At 42.4% G+C, this 15,874-nt stretch overlaps 1 protein-coding gene across 6 annotated transcripts in view; it reads left to right on the top strand.

The window, feature by feature from the left end:
* Positions 1-15,874, top strand: part of Clnk (cytokine dependent hematopoietic cell linker) — a 241,106-nt gene that overhangs the window by 51,817 nt on the left and 173,415 nt on the right. Inside the window, exon 1 of one of the 6 annotated variants that reach the window (XM_076546194.1) lies at positions 15,029-15,228. The exons of the other annotated variants lie outside the window; for them this stretch is intronic. The gene's annotated coding sequence lies outside the window, so the exon portion shown is untranslated. Of the gene's footprint in view, positions 1-15,028; positions 15,229-15,874 lie in introns of those variants that run through there. 6 annotated transcript variants of the gene reach the window in all.

The following is a 15,874-nucleotide window of genomic DNA, read 5'->3' as shown; positions in this document are numbered from 1 at the left end:
TCGATTATCATTGTTCCAGAGAGAGAGAGAAATACGCAAATATATGAATACAACCTGCTGAGTTTATTTTTATTGTTTGTGTGTGTATGGTTTCAGGACTGTATTAGATAACCAACTAGGGAGCTCATCCCTGAGAGAGGCTAATTCTCAGCAGTCTCTCAGCACTCATTAGTTGCCTGTAATTCTTTGTCTAGAGATGGGACCCTATGAGATATTCTCCCTTCCACATGCTACATTTATCCATGGAATAGTATCATTCTTTGGGTCTTGTTTAGGCAGCCATTTCTAGAAGACACAGTCTCATAGCAAACTTCTGTAGGTCTTACAATCTTTTGCCTCCTCTCCTGTGATATATATCCCCTCTAAGCCTTATGTGCAGGAGTTGTATGGGATATGTATTCTTTGAAGTTGGGCTTCCCATGATCTGTTGATATCTGCATTGTTTACAATTGTGGTTTTATGTAAGGGTCTCCATTTATTGTAAAAATAAAAACCAAAAGATTCTTTGATGAGGAGTAATAGCTACACTTAAGATTTAAGAATGTAGTTCAGAATTATACTGGTCTAGTAAAGTGTTAGTGGTAGGTTCTCTTCTAAGATCCAAGACCTCTCTAGCCCTTGGGTTTTGTCTAGGTTTCTAATACTAGGCATCATTTCCCTCCTATTGAGTGGGCCTTAAATCCAAATAGGCAATGGTTGGTTAACTAACACCAAGATATGAGTATCACTCCTGAACTTTGAGGGCTGTCTTGCCATCCTGGTCAGGGCTGAAGAGACGGCTCTGCAGTTAGGAGCACTTGCTCCTTCTGCAGAGTACCTGACTTAACACTAACGTGCTAGCTCAAAATCATACATAATTCCAGTTCCAAGAAATCTGACACCTTCTTCTGACTGCCACAAAGACCCATTTCTGCTACCTAGGACATGCGTCCAGAAGGCTCCACACCCTCCCCAATCAGTGCCATCAACTAGCAAACAGATGTTGCAAACATGAGCTTCTGGGAAACACTTTAGATCTAAACCATAACACATACTCAATTCCTCTCTCCAGGATCTAATCTGATGATCACAAAGATATTTATTTGTAATATATTTAAATCATACCACATGCTATGATTCTTTTATAATTAGCTTCACTTTTATTACCACAACTCACAGAAACTGAAACAAGAAACATTATTTCCAATTGCAGAAAAATAAATTGAGAAGGAGTCTGTGGTTTGCTCAATGTTCCCAAGACAGTGAAGAGCTAAGATGGGCTGTGAAACCATTTCTGTTTAAGTCACCAGTCCATTCTCTATTGACCTCATCCAGCCAGTTTTGCAAAAGAAAAGTATCTAGAGAGAGAACAAAGTTTCCACTCCTTGCTCAGTGTCCCCCCTGACCACTCAAAGCATGTGCTCAGGTATAAGAAGCCATTCTTATGGGGCTCTTGAACTTAGGAGTGAATGATTTCAGGAAAGACGATGAAAGTGAGTTTCTGCTTCTCACTCTTCTCCCACTCTGTACCATAATTGTGTTTTCATTGTGCTTTACCTGTAAGTACCATCAACAACTTCTTTTGCTCACCAACAGAAATGATGGAATAGCATCTCATAGACACCTGAAAAGTCCTGAGGGCCCTCCTAAGTAGGTCAGACATGTAGGGTCTTAAAACATCATCACGGTTATCAAGGAGCCCCTGTCTGCTTGAGCACCAATGATCCTGGATTCCTCAGCAGTTCTTCATTGGTCACCTTAGGGTAGGAGCAGACATGGGGCTGGTGTCTAGAAAGTTCTACATGGAAACTCTGAGGCCACCTGTGGCAGTTCCAGATATTAAATGAACTTTCCTTGAAGTGGCTTTCCTCAATCATTACTTTGGCTCACATGGGTCTGGAAACAGTCATTCAGTGAGGGCAGAAAATGTCCCATGGTTTGAGGGATGGAAATGGGTTTTCTACACCAAACTAGAGATTTTTTTCTGTTGTTAGAGGCAAATAAAGTATCAATTATTTTTCACATACTCCACCCTTCTTCCTCAGTTTACCCTATGCTGGAACGCTGATACTTAGGTTATAAAGTACATATGAATCACTAGAGGGCTTTGTCTTACATACAAAACCCTGAACTTGAAATGTTGATTCTCATCACTGTTCTGGGGTATCCAGTACTGTGTATTTTTAACAAGTGACCCAGTTAGTCTGAAACTGTCAATACAGCTCACAGGGAGGTTAAGATAATCAAGCCTGGATTTATCAGAAAATAGAGTCTAAAACATTATAGCTGAATACTTGATTAGCAATGAGGTCCTAGGAAGGCTACACTGAGGGGAAAAAATGGGTCACTATAAAAAGATGACACTGAGCTGTCTGTTTTGTATCTTACCTGAGTAATTGCTCCACTTCACAATCTTATGATGTCATCTCCCTAGGTCTTGATAAGACACTGTGTCCTAAAGTGTCCTTCTAGAGGATGAAAGGACACCAACTCAAATCTCTTCGTTCCAAACCTATAGAATTTGAGTCTCTGAAAATTAACTCTTTCATGTTTCTTATGCATGGGCTCTAAGTGGGTCCTGAACTGTGTCAGGCCTCAGTCTTAGCTGGGTGCTCAGTGGTAGTTGCTCCATGGCCAGCTGTGGACATTATACTGTGAAGTGGGAGTGGAGAGGGTGCAGCATGAAGCCCAGGTAGACTAGGACTGAAGTCAGAGCAGTGTCTGTCTATACAGAAGGACAAGGCCAAACAATGCAAAGACAAAATGGCTCGTGTTTCCCACAGACTCCAGTGACCAGCTCTCTTGGTCCTTCTTCTTCTTCTTCTTCTTCTTCTTTTACCTTTCTGATTTTTGATGGTTGATCTTCATTGTTGACTCAACTGAATTTACAACTATGTAGGAGACATACAGATCTCTGAGAATGTCTACAGAACATCTCTGAAGAGGTTTAACTAAGGAAAGAAGACCCACCCCAAGCAGGGGTGGTATCATCTTATAGGCTGGAGATGGAGGTTGAATTAAAAAAAGGAAAAAGAAGAAAGTCTGCTGAGCACTGGCATTCCCTTCTTCCTGCTTCCTAATATGCCAAATATAAACTTGCCAATTCCCACTGCCACAGCTTCAAGTATCTCATGTTTTCCTCCCTTGATAAATTGTACCCTCTCAACTGAGAGCAGGGATAAGTCATTCATTCCTTAAATTGCTTCTTATTTGGTATTTGATAACAGTGAAGGAAAAACAGCTCATCTACCAACTTCACCTCTATTTTAGATAAAATGGACTGGAGAATACCATGACTGGGAAGCTGATCTGACTAGGCTGAAAGGAAAGAAACTCCTGAGGGTGTGATGGGGAGGAGCGTGCTTTATCCTGCTTCTCAACCCCTGCCTTGGTCACTGGAAGACCCAAAGATCCTGAAAGGCTAAGATTGGCTTGTAGAGAAATAGGCCCAGGGCAGGCCACTAAGTTCAGTCTGGAGGGTGATATAGACTAGATGAAGGTCTGACTCTGGAACGACTGAGTTCAAGTCCACCCTAGGTCCTGTCTGAATTTATGGTTCAAGGACCCATATATCCAAGCTCCTTTTGAAAAGAAAACAGAAAATACCTACTCTGATATGTGGCAGTGATCTACTAATACCAGGCCAACAACTCTGCATGGAACTTGAGGCTCTCCAGATGTCCCAGCAATGGAAGGGCTCTGATTCCCAACCTCTGCCCATAGGTGCTGTCTAAGAGTTTAAGTAGAGAACTGAATATCTATGCTTCATGTCAAATGATGAGATAGGCAGTAAATAGAATTTGGGGATCTATATGAGTGAGCAAAAATACAAATACACCTGGTTGTTCTTTTTATTGCTGTTATACTGCTTATCCAAATCTGTTATGAGTTGAATCATAGGGTTCAGGCATACAAATCTAGGACAGGGCCTAGAAAGGCCCCACCCCTCCTCCACCGAGAGCAAAACTGAGAAAGATGCTGAATATGCCGAGAAAAGAATATAGGCTTTTTGGTGAAACTCTAGAATATTTCACTATATTATGTTGCTAGCCATGGACACTCTGAGCACCAAAGCTTTAAGATGGTTCCACCTCAATCTTCCCACTCCACAACACGTGGCTATGATCTATTTGTACTTCACAGAATCCTAAGATGATTAATTTTAAAGTACATTTGAAATAACAATTGTTTCATGAAAATTAAAATGTAGTCTGGAACTAGAGAGTCATTCAGCATAAAAGTTCTTTTACTATGGGAATTTCAAAATGGCATTTCAGAATGGCGAGTCTATAGGTGTGTGCCTGTTTGTTATGACTCCTATGACAGGTACCATAGACTAGGTAGGTTTCACCCAGAGAAATGTATTCTAGAAGCATGGGTCTAAAGTAAAGGTGCTGCCAAGGCCAGGGGACTCCCAGAATATCCAGAAGGGGTATGTTCTGGCCTCATCCATCGTTCAGTAGATATTTGTGACAGCTTATGCCCAGTCTCTGCCTCCATCCTTCCAGCTTTATTTGATTTGGATAGCTGTGTCTCCCCTAGCTTTATAAGTCAAATTGCCTAAGAACCATTTTATTCCCATCATCTTCTCTTTATGGTATCTACAAAGACTCTTATTTTTGTAAGATCACATTTAATATACTCAGCCTTAGGACTTGAGTACATCTCTTTGGAAGACACAATTCAACGCCTAACAGGCTCCAAAGCCAAAGTGCCACCAGCAAATCCAGCCTTTAATTATACTCAACTTTTGTTGCTCTGTCTTTTCTCCCATCAACACCATCAGAATCATTATCAAGCTGTTTTTACACATTCTCATCCTTATTGCTCCCATTGTTAGAATGTGCTAGACTTGAGCACAGCCAAATAAACCAGCAGTCTTGCAAGCCCAACAGCTTCCCCTCACCATTCCCCAGAATTGCTGATACTTTCCAGGTGAAATTTTGGTACCTATTTCCAACAGTACTATACTGGGAACCCTACCCACCTGCAATCATTATTAGAGGAAATGCACCATCCATATTGAGCAATCTCTCAGGACAAGAGTTGTGCTGTCATCTGAGACCTAACATCAACCATATGATAGCTTAATATTCAAACTATTTGGCACAAATTGGAAAGTCTATTTAACTCTTTCTTTTTCTCCTTTCCATCTGCTAATTTACATGGTTGGCTGGGAAAATGAACAGAACAGATTGTGAACAGCAGAGAGAGACTCAGCCTGGCTGAGATTGTGTCATTCTGTGTTAAATTTCCCTGAGCACAAGATATGTGTCTAGGGCTGATCTACAGGGCAGATTTGGGGAGAAACAATACCCCATGTTCATGGGGCACTTCATTCAAGAACATTTCCAGTTCTTTTCTTAAAGTGCCCAGAATTCTTTCCACATTTTAATTTTTAAAAATACCTTTACCTTAAGACCCAAGTTTCCCTTTGCATGCTATTTGATGAACTATCTGTTGAATATTTTTTATTTAATTTTTATTTTTTAATGAGCATTAAAGTATTGGATTTAATTACATTTTCAAACATTGTGTTTGGTGAATCATAAATCATCTCCCACTACTTTTTTGTCCCATTCCCCTCCTCTCTCTTACCCTTGTATCCCAGTAGGCTCCTTTCCAGCTTCATGCCACATGAGCTCAATTGCCCTTCCTCCACCCTCAAGGCAACATTTCCCTTTTTATGATACCCTTCCTACTTTCATGACCTATATTCACACTAAGACACAGACACACACATACTTCCTCCCTAGGGCTGTGGAGATAGCTTGGTCATAAAAGTGCCTTCTATCGTAAGGACCTGACTTCAGAACCCAAGAAAAAGTCATGCATGTCAGCACACATCTGTGACCCCAGCACTGAGTACAGGAGGATAGAGAGACCAATGGCTTCCTGGACCTCTTCAGCTCATTGGCAGACACTCTAGTGGAATAGAAGAGCTCCAGATTCACTAAGAGACTGTCTCAAAAGAATAAAGTAAAGAATAATCCAGTAAGACAGCCAACATTGATTTCTGTCCTTCATACACATATATACACTTATATATACAACATGTTCTTGTATACACAAACACAGAGAGATAGAGAGATGATCCACATATGAGAGAAAACATTTGATATTTGTCTTTCTGAGTCTGTATTATCTTGCCTAATATATTTTGCAGATCCATCCAGTCGCCTACAAATTTCAGAATTTAATTTCTCTTTATAGCTGAATAAAATCCCATTGTGTATATATATCACATTTTCATCATCCACTCATCTGTTGATGGACATCTAGGCTAATTACATTTCTTGGCTATTGTGTATAGTGAAGCAATAAACATAGATGTACAAATATGTGATAGAATGTAAAGTCCTTTGGGTATATATCCAGGAATGGCATGGGTAAGTCATATGGTAGTTTTATTTTAATTTTTCACTGGAATGTCTTAATGCATTATTATACTATATCTAACATTTTATTGGGAATTTTGCATATATATCCAATGTGTTTTGATAAAATCTACCTCCATTTCTTCCCCTTCAATTCCTCTCTATTCCCCACACCACTTTTCCCTCCAAACTTCATGTCCTTTCCCTTTCCTTTAAACCCTCTAAGTCCATTTATTGCTGCCTGTGTGTGCATTGGTGTGAAACCATCTACTGGAGCACGAATTTTCTTTCAGGACTGCATCCTGGAAGAAAGCTGATTCTCCCTTTCCTGGCATCCATCAATTGCCAATAGCTTCATAAACTACCTGACACTACCCCTGCCAATCATGCTAGGATTTTGACTGATCTGGTCTTGTGCATGCAGTCACAGCAGTTCTGAGTTCATATGTGCAGTGGTCCTGTCAGGTCCATCAAATAATGGTCTCTATAGATGTTCAATATGCCTGACTCTTCGATGCTTCTCCCCTCTTCTTCCATGGTGACCCCTGAACCTTGGAGGGAAAGGATACAATATAGATGCCCTTTTTAGACATAAGCACATCACAGTCTCTTATTACCTAAATTTTGACCAGATGTGGACCTCTATATTAATCACTATTTACTGTAAAAATAAGTTTCTCTGCACAGGGTTGAGAGATGCATTGATCTGTAAGTATAGAGATAAGGACTTGAGGCGGCAGGGGGGGGGGTGTCAGTTTAATACTATGCCAATTTAGCAAACTAACAATATTAGGTTCTCCCCTAGGACCTATGACTAATTTAGTCACAGGTTTGGGACCCAGTTAACAGTACCAGGCATGAGTAGAGCAGCTTTAAATCTAATAAGAAAGTGGGAAGTCACTTCTATAACGTCTCCTCCACTATTGTACCAGTAGCCATATCTTTCCAGGCCAGTCATTACTGCAGCTCACAGGATTCACAAATGGGTAAGACTGCTAAATACTTTTCCCCCAATAACATAACTATAATCTTTCTGTATTATAAAAGCTAGCCAATAGGGATGAAGCTTCTAGGTCAGTACTAGCCTGATTTCTCCATGTCCTGACTCAAACATGTGGTCTTCAGTAACAGGGTATTACCATCAAGTTCAAGAGGGTAACCAAGAAACAATGCCAATAGCTGGGTGGGGGATGGTTATGGAATCTTACAGAACAATGACAACTCTAAAAGTGTTACCCATGCCTGGTGCTGGCCCTTGTATTAAGATTTTTTCATTTTATTGTAAATGCCTGCATGTATGCATGAGCACCACATGTGTCCAGGTGCCCACAGAGGCATCAGATCCTCTGGAACTGGACTTACAGACAGTTGTAAATCAATGTGTGGATGCTGGGGACTGAACCTATGCCCTCTGCAAAAGCAGCAAGTATTCTTAACTGCTAAGCCATCTCTTCAGCCCTGGGCATTGGGTTTTTTATTTGAAACATCCACACTGATTCTAGAATGGCTGCAGCGATATGTACACAAGACCATTAGCTAAGGAGCCACTTTCCTCCTGCTTCTTCCCAGAATTGCAGAGTGTTCCCCTTCCATGGGGTCTATGTAAAGAACTGGAGACTTAGCATCAGGTCTCAGCCCTACTGCCTACTAGAACTCAGCTCTGATGCTTCGCTTTGCAGTGTCTTTGCTTCCTCCATTCAAGGGTGGATAAATGTGGGCCAGGACAAGTGTTCTGATGGTTGGAATGAGAGCCGGTCCCTGCTCAGTGCCCCACCAGCCCTTGGGCCCAGAGGAGGTTCTTTAGTGGGTGTATTTGCGTCTCAAAAATTATACTGCAGGTGGGGGTGTGCTGTAGCCTAAAATGCAAATGAAGCAAAGCATGGTGCAGGTGACTGCTTTTCTCATACCAGCTATCAATGCTCCTGATAGCCTTAAAGACAGGAAAGTACCTGAGGTTTCCTTCTTTGTACAGGAAGAGGAAAAAGTAAAAAAATATAAAAAGAGGGTGGGTCAATGAGGAGTCCTGTCGCTCCATAGCACCAGAGGTCCATCCTGGGTATTCAGTTCAGCCTCTTTCCTCTCCTTCTCTATTCTGAGTCTGTCTCCATCCCACCCACAGCCTGTTCACCACAAGTGCTAACCCTGAGAGCCTATCATGGGATTCCTCAGCAACGTTCTGTGCTATTTTCTTTTTTCTTAATCCAACTCTTCCTTCAAGACCTGAATTCAGCCAGTGTGAGGACAGATGGTATGGGGCCCTTTGCCCTGCCAATTTAGCAATCTTGGCAAGAGCTCGGTCCCTGTGTGCAGAGGGAGTGATTTTGCCTGCATAGTTTAAAAATACTACAGTGTTTTTAACCTCGGGGAAAAATGTTTGGCAAACAACCCACAGCAGACTTTTTTTTCTTGAGGATGATGTCACATCCCTAGCCAGATTTGTCTAAACAAGGCTCTGCTTGAGAAAGATGGCTAGCTCTGGTGCCTTTACCATGTAGCATTAAGAGACATTGCTATGCCAAGAAGAAATTTAGGTTGAGATGCCTGGATCCGGCCTCTGTCTCAGCTCTTCTCCAGGTCACTGTGAGGTCATTCACTCAACCTCACTAGTTCTCTGTATGCTCACGAATGAAAAACAACAGGCTTCAACTCTAATCGGTTCAGCTCAACAACTGCTGGGTGGTTTATTGTAATGGCATCTGAGGTAGGTAAGGAAAGACAGTCACCAACCAGGATTTTATAAGCAACCATGCATACACCCAGGGATTGGGCACATCTCCTGGTGTTCCCTTTGCTTTGCAATCTCTTCCTTCTGGAGTAATCCCTACTTAAGTCCTTTTTTGTACCCAGATCTCACTGAGTTCACGTGCCACCTCTGCACGGATTCAGACTCAAGTGTCTTAGCTAAATCCCCCACTGCACAGGTCCTGACCAACCTCTTCTTTTATTCCATTTCATTCTTTCATTGCAATGCGATGTATATTTTGTATTTGTGTGCCACTGGCATTTCACAAGGTTCAGCCATCTCCTGTCCCCATATTGTAGAACAGGACAGAATTTCCTTTATCTTTCAGTCCTCACTCCAGACACTGGAGTTAAATGAATCCATCAGTCATGTTGTGAGAACTTTCAACCTTTGAGTCTGCTTCTTCAAATTTGTAGCAGAGATAACAGTGCCCATCTAGACATGCTGATTATATCATGAAGCTATGTGAAGTGCCTAGAGCAAATATTGACTCAACTGAAGTCCTGACACTAATCCACAAGACCCTTCTGGAGAAGCTTGCTGTAAGTTCAACGGTGAACTTGTGAACATGGTGTGAAGCCAAGGTTTTAGAGAAGTCCTCTGTCATGCTTGCTTATCATCTCTATCCCTGGTAGCTCCAAAGGACTTAAATACAGGTGCAATACAGCCACTCTAGAAAACATGTCAGAAATCATTTTGTGCTCTGAACTGCCCTGCATGGTGCCTACAAGGTCCTGAACTGAGTGAGCTCTTATGTTCTGTGTATGGATTCTTCCTTTCTATGGAATGCCTGGCCAGAGCAGCTGAGCCAGCAACTGGGAACACCTGAAGATGTGTGGTGACATACAATACCCCCAAGAGATGAGGCACATTTAAATTTGAGCTTTTCTCCTAGTAACTACTTAAGAGTCATAAAAAGTATCCAGTGGTGTCTCAGAGCCAGCCGAAGTTGAGCATGTCTGCAATCCAGCAGAGGACAGCACTTAAGCTTAAGCTCAAACCCAAATGCTCCATTTGGAAGATACTACTGTGATATGAAAGAGAGTCTAGCTAATCGTGGCGGACTGAGAGTTCACAATGTGCATCCTGGGAACACAGGATAGAAGATAAGAGGCGAACACAATTAGAGAGAGTTGAGCCCCTCTCCGACTTGCGCCCAGTGTCCAACTGCCTGAGGCACCCATAATGAGCAGATGTTAAACTGTAATAAATCAGGAAAGCTAGTACTAATTAACCCAGCTTCCACACAGGACTTCTCGTGTAATTTGTTTCAAAATACGTGGATTTTGATCCGCTGCAGGAGACAGCACTCCCGAAAACAAGCCCATCAAATAAGCCCCACCCGCCCTCCCTTGATGGTGGAGAGGACTGTCTTGTGTTTGTGGGGTATGAGTGTGAGTAAGTTGCATGATGCAAGTGCAGCCCTTGACAGCAGCCTGAGACCAGCTGTCTGACAGGAGCCTGGACTTGGCAGGCAGCACCAGCTGCAAGCAGGAAACTGAATACTAAGAGGTGTCAGGGTGTTTACTCAGAAGTCTCCATTTCTTTTAGCACTTAAACTTGACTTATCCTGCCCCCCCCCCCCCGGGCGCGTGCACAAAAAAGAAAAGAGAATTGCAAAACAAAGCTAAGAGTCAGCTCCATCAGGGAGAAAGTGAAAGTTTGGACAGGGTTCTGCCATTTCTCTCTCCCTAGCAGAGCATTGCATTGTAGAGGGAGGAACCGAATGTAGAATCAAGCTTGCCTCTGCCCAGAGTTCTTACAGCACATGGGAAATCAGTTTCCAGAGAGGCAGGGGTCAGAGAGACATCCTACCGTCTAGAACACCGCTCTAGACTTATTCCCCCTTCTTGTAAGACTGTAAAAAATTTTAAAGGTTAAAAATAATTTTTAAATATACATTGATATTTCAATTTTAATGGACACAGGACTCACAGTAAAAGCTGGGGGTAGGGGCAGAAAGCTGTCCTCCTTGGTTGGATTCTAGGTGGTTGACACACACGTCTAACCACATTTGAAGGTGAGTTTATAGTCCCGTGCCTCATGGTGCTCAGTTCATAACAATACACTCAGTCTTAAGGGATGAAACGGAGGGGAAAAAATTAAGCTTAGTAACTTGCCTGAGTCCATTCAGTGGGTGGGACTGTGTAGAATTTGAACGACCCAGTGAGTGTGACTCCAAAGCTACCCAGCCTTGCACTTCAGCCTTCCAACCAGCTAAAAAGGTGCCTTTTCTCTTCAAATCCCTGAAATTATGGTCCTATTTTTTTAAAGGGTTTGGGCTTTGAGCAAATTATCTAGAAAGAAGTGAAAATGCAACCAACACCCTAGCTCCAGCACAGAGTCATCCTCCTCCATCCCACATGTAGCTCTGCTGTACCACACATCCTCTGTCCACAGATGTAGCCTATTATTTGTCCGTCCATTAGTTGAATGGTAGTCCCCATCTTTTCATGAAAGAGACCCAGGGAAAAACCAAAGGGACAGATGTTCAGTGGAAGCCAGGCACAGTTCTAGAATCTGCAGTCACAACTTCAGGCATCACAATCATGCCTCCAACAGCATGCTGTCATCTAGGGTTGTTTGTTTGTTTGTTTGTTTGTTTTTAATTCTCTCACGCATTACATCCCAACCACAGTCTCCCCTCCCTCCACTCTTCCCACTGCCCTACCACCTGCCCTCTCCCTCAAATCCACTCCTCCTCCTTTCTCTTCAGAAAAGAGCCTTGCTAGGAGGGTTTATCCCAGGCCTCTTGCAGAAAACACAAGGATTATACTCCTTTCAAAGCCAAGCATCCCCTCAGCAATACCACTGAATATTCAGAACCTGCATGTGCAAACCTAGCCTCTAGTGAATTTTCCTGAAACCCCCTTTGATGACTTATGGCTTGTGGACCTAATAGACCATGCAGTTGGGGAGGGAGCATGGAGGTCAAGAGGCAAGAACTCAAGGACTGAAAGAATTCGAGAGGAGCATCAAGATTACAGTGTAAGAGACAGCAGTAAAGAGAAAATGTGAACTGTGGCCCTTGGCTAAGTGAATGTTGCCTGGTTCTAGCTGTTTCCATACCACCACCACCCCTGTTCTGTCTGTATTCCAGAAACTTGTTGCCTTGGAGCTTCCTTGGGTGAGCTTGGTTATCCTCCTGGCATTCAGATTAAGGACCCTTTGGCTTCAAAGGTTTTTCCTCACACCACCTCTCCTTCCCTACCTTCCTTTCTCCCCCCCCTCTCCCTCCCTCCTCTCCTTCCTTCCATCCCTCTTTTCCCTTCTTCCCCCTCATTTGGTCTAGCAAATTCTCACACATCATGGAGACCTCAGCTTTCGTCATCACCTCTCCAATAGAGGTATTTTCTGGACCCCAGAGTGTGGGATACTTCGCCTGTTACAGATGTGAGAACCTCTGTCATCCTATCTCAGAAAAGCCATCATGTTCATCACCTTCTCGTTCAATATCTCTCTGGCTTGCTATCCCCCATGAAGAAGCAATAAGTTTTCTTTTTTACCTCTGGGTCTCTACCTAGCCCAAGTAAGAAGGGGCCAATCACGTGAACAAATGAATGTCAAAGCAGGCCCAACTCACTGTGTTGATTGAAATCAGTAGTTCTACCTCTGTAAAGTTTGTTCATTTTTGCCCCCTCTGAAAAGTTAGCTATGAGAGATAAAGAGCAGGTGTATCCTTAACCCAATTGTGTTTTGGCATCTAATAATGTGCTTGGTTGATAATAATTGTTCCCTAGTTTTTGAAACAGTGTTTCATGTAGCCCAGTGTGGCTGAAACTCACATTGTAAAAATGATCTTGAACTTCTTATCCTGCTTCCTATTCAACCCCCAAAGTGCTGTGAATAAAGCTCTGATAATAATATTTAATAGATAATGAATTATTTTGTTCCATTTAAATAAAAAGCAATAAACATCACATATGACCACCTTCTCACTCTTTCAAATGATCTTTAATTCTTCCCTAGAAAACAAGGGGCTTTTATGTGGGACTTGGCTTCTCAACCTCCTGAAAACTAAATATGAGCATGAGCTTTTCCATTATAACTTACTTTTCTACATCTGTCTCTTGAGAAAGTATCTCCATACTCATTCTGGATGAAACAGACCAGGAAGGAGTCTTGCCTTGCCAATGAGACCAGAACAAATAGAATGAGAACACAGATTTAAGAAAGACATGTGTGTGGCTTCCTCTCTCTTGTATGCAAAGAGCCTCAAACCCCCAGAAATGAGCCGTGGACAGCCTGCAGAGGGACCAGGGGCAGTGTGGAGAACTGGGGTGCTGGGCTGATTTTTTTCCCTTTAGCAAATGCATGGATGTGGCCATCTTTGGTCATCCAGGTACTCTACAACTATCAGTCAAGATCCCTCTTATGGCTGAAGAACTTCTTTCAAATTTCATATGTAGTAGTCCTAACCCCTAGTATATCAAAATGTGACCTATATGGAGATAAGGTTTTTACAGACATACATTTAAAATGAGGTCATAGTATAAGTCCTGACCCAGATTGGCTGGTTCCTTTAAGAAAGGGAAATTGGGCCGGGCGGTGGTGGCGCATGCCTTTAATCCCAGCACTCGGGAGGCAGAGGCAGGTGGATCTCTGTGAGTTCAAGGCCAGGCTGGGCTACCAAGTGAGTTTCAGGAAAGGTGCAAAGCTACACAGAAAAACTCCGTCTTGAAAAACAAAACAAAACAAAACAAAAAAAAAAAAAGGGAAATTGGAACAGATGCAGAGAGGATGCTGTGTGAAAAGAAAGACAGTCATCTACAGGCTTAGAAGATGCCAGATACACATCTCCCCCTCAACATGCCCAGGAAAAAACCAAGGATGCTGACACCCTGATCTTGAACTTCCAGCTTCCAGAATTGAGAGACAATTCATTTTTCCCATTTAAGCCACTACTCTTTGTGAGACTTTGGAGGGCAAACCCTAGCAAATTTAAACATATCAAGACCAAACTAACTGACTGACCTAACCTACATGACAGTGAACCCATGCACATACCTTGTTTTAAGCCTCAGGTGTAATAAAAGCTCATTGATAAAGTGAATGAATTGCTTGTATTTCTCTAAGCTTCAGTTTTCACAATTGCAAAATGAAATAAAGATGTTCACCTCATTTTATTGGCAAATTAAGTAGGCTGATACCTAAGGCTGCTTAGAGCAAAGTTTGGCTCATAATTAACACTCCATGGGTGCTTATTTTAGTGTTTCCTTCATTAAGTCAAAACCAGAGTTAACACCTTCCAAAAAGAAAGTAAAAATAACCTTCCTAGAATTTATTTTAAATAATTTAGAAATTTATCATAAAATTCAACATCAATAAAATCAATTTAAATAACAGGAAATCATCAAGGACCACCATAATGGGCTCTCAACAAGGTCAGCTTAAATGGACTAAGGTTAAGGAAGAAAGTAATTAAAATCTATTGGGTATTTAATATGTGCTCCAAATATGCTACATGGCTTTACATTATTTTGCTCATCTTTATAATAATTCTGAAATCATGAGAATTATTATAATAGTTATGAGAATTATCTATGAGATGAATGGCAAGGGGCCCAAGATCTCATAGCCAATAGCAAACACAACAAGAATAGGAGCCAACCATTTCTCTTCTGAGTCTCGGTAGTTTCTGAAGAATCCCTGAGGGGTCCATGTGTCTAGGGGGGCTTAGGGAGTCATGGCAACACTCAGTCACAAGACAGTTCATGTCCACTAGGCAAAGCTCGATTTTATGCTTGCAGTTACTCAGCAGACTTCTGTCATGGGTTCTGATTATTGTGAAGGGCTGCACAAGAATCTGCATGACTTAATATCAGCTATGAGTAGTAGAACCTCAGCCTCCACACCTTCAAGGCTAGCACTACAACTCACAAAGAGGAAGTCTGACGTGCTACAGAGCCAGACTGCCCAGCTCTGTGGCTGCATTTCTCAGAAAACCAAAACTAACAGGTACATATAAGGAGGTCTCTGCTGTAGGACTCCACTGAGCAGACAGAACATTTTCAACGCCTATCTTGCATGTTACCTGGTTCCTGAATTCTCCAGGATGCGACCATGGAGTCCCCTTCCAGGATCCAGCCATCTCAACGCTGAGCCCTTGACTGAACGCAGGCTAACCAGGTAAACTAAACAGGACAGCCCTGTCTTAACATGTGTCTCATGGTCCTCACTGTCACAGTGGTCATTAGAAAGAGTTTTATCCATTTAAAGAAAACGTTTTCCTGACAAGAGAACCGGGACCTTCCATATCCCATCAAATGAGCAAAATGGAACCAGCTCCTTCAGCCCAGCTTTAAAGACTCCTTCATTCTATTAGGAAAGGAGTCCAGATGGCTGCCCACAAAAATGTAAGACTAAGAGTTTTCAGGCTATTCTTCCTGAAGCTTGGAACCCACCCCCTCAGCCTATGCTGCTAAAGACAAGAGATGGTCTGTTGCAGTTTTTATAGCCTCCATAAGAGCAGCCCCTAGAAAGACAGCCTCAGCCGAGGGAGCCATTCAAAGGAGAAGCTAACTCCTTCAGCCCTGAGGAAATATACTTTTGTGTTTTCTAAGTTAATACGGTTTTCTTTTGGCTTTGTTGCAGAAGATGTAGGCTTTAGGGTGAGGCAGACACCCTCTTTTCCCAAGACAGAGGAGCGTGGCTTAGATAAAGCAGGGATAAAACGCTTATTCTCCAACGGTGCCTGGAGGCATCTCCTCCAGGTTTTACTCAGAAGGTAGTGACAACAAACTACAATGAGAGAGAAAAAACGGGAATTGTCATG

Source organism: Peromyscus maniculatus, chromosome 10, assembly GCF_049852395.1.
Source record: "Peromyscus maniculatus bairdii isolate BWxNUB_F1_BW_parent chromosome 10, HU_Pman_BW_mat_3.1, whole genome shotgun sequence".
NCBI classification, from domain to species: Eukaryota; Metazoa; Chordata; class Mammalia; order Rodentia; family Cricetidae; genus Peromyscus; species Peromyscus maniculatus.
This window is presented reverse-complemented; position numbering and strand designations above follow the sequence as displayed.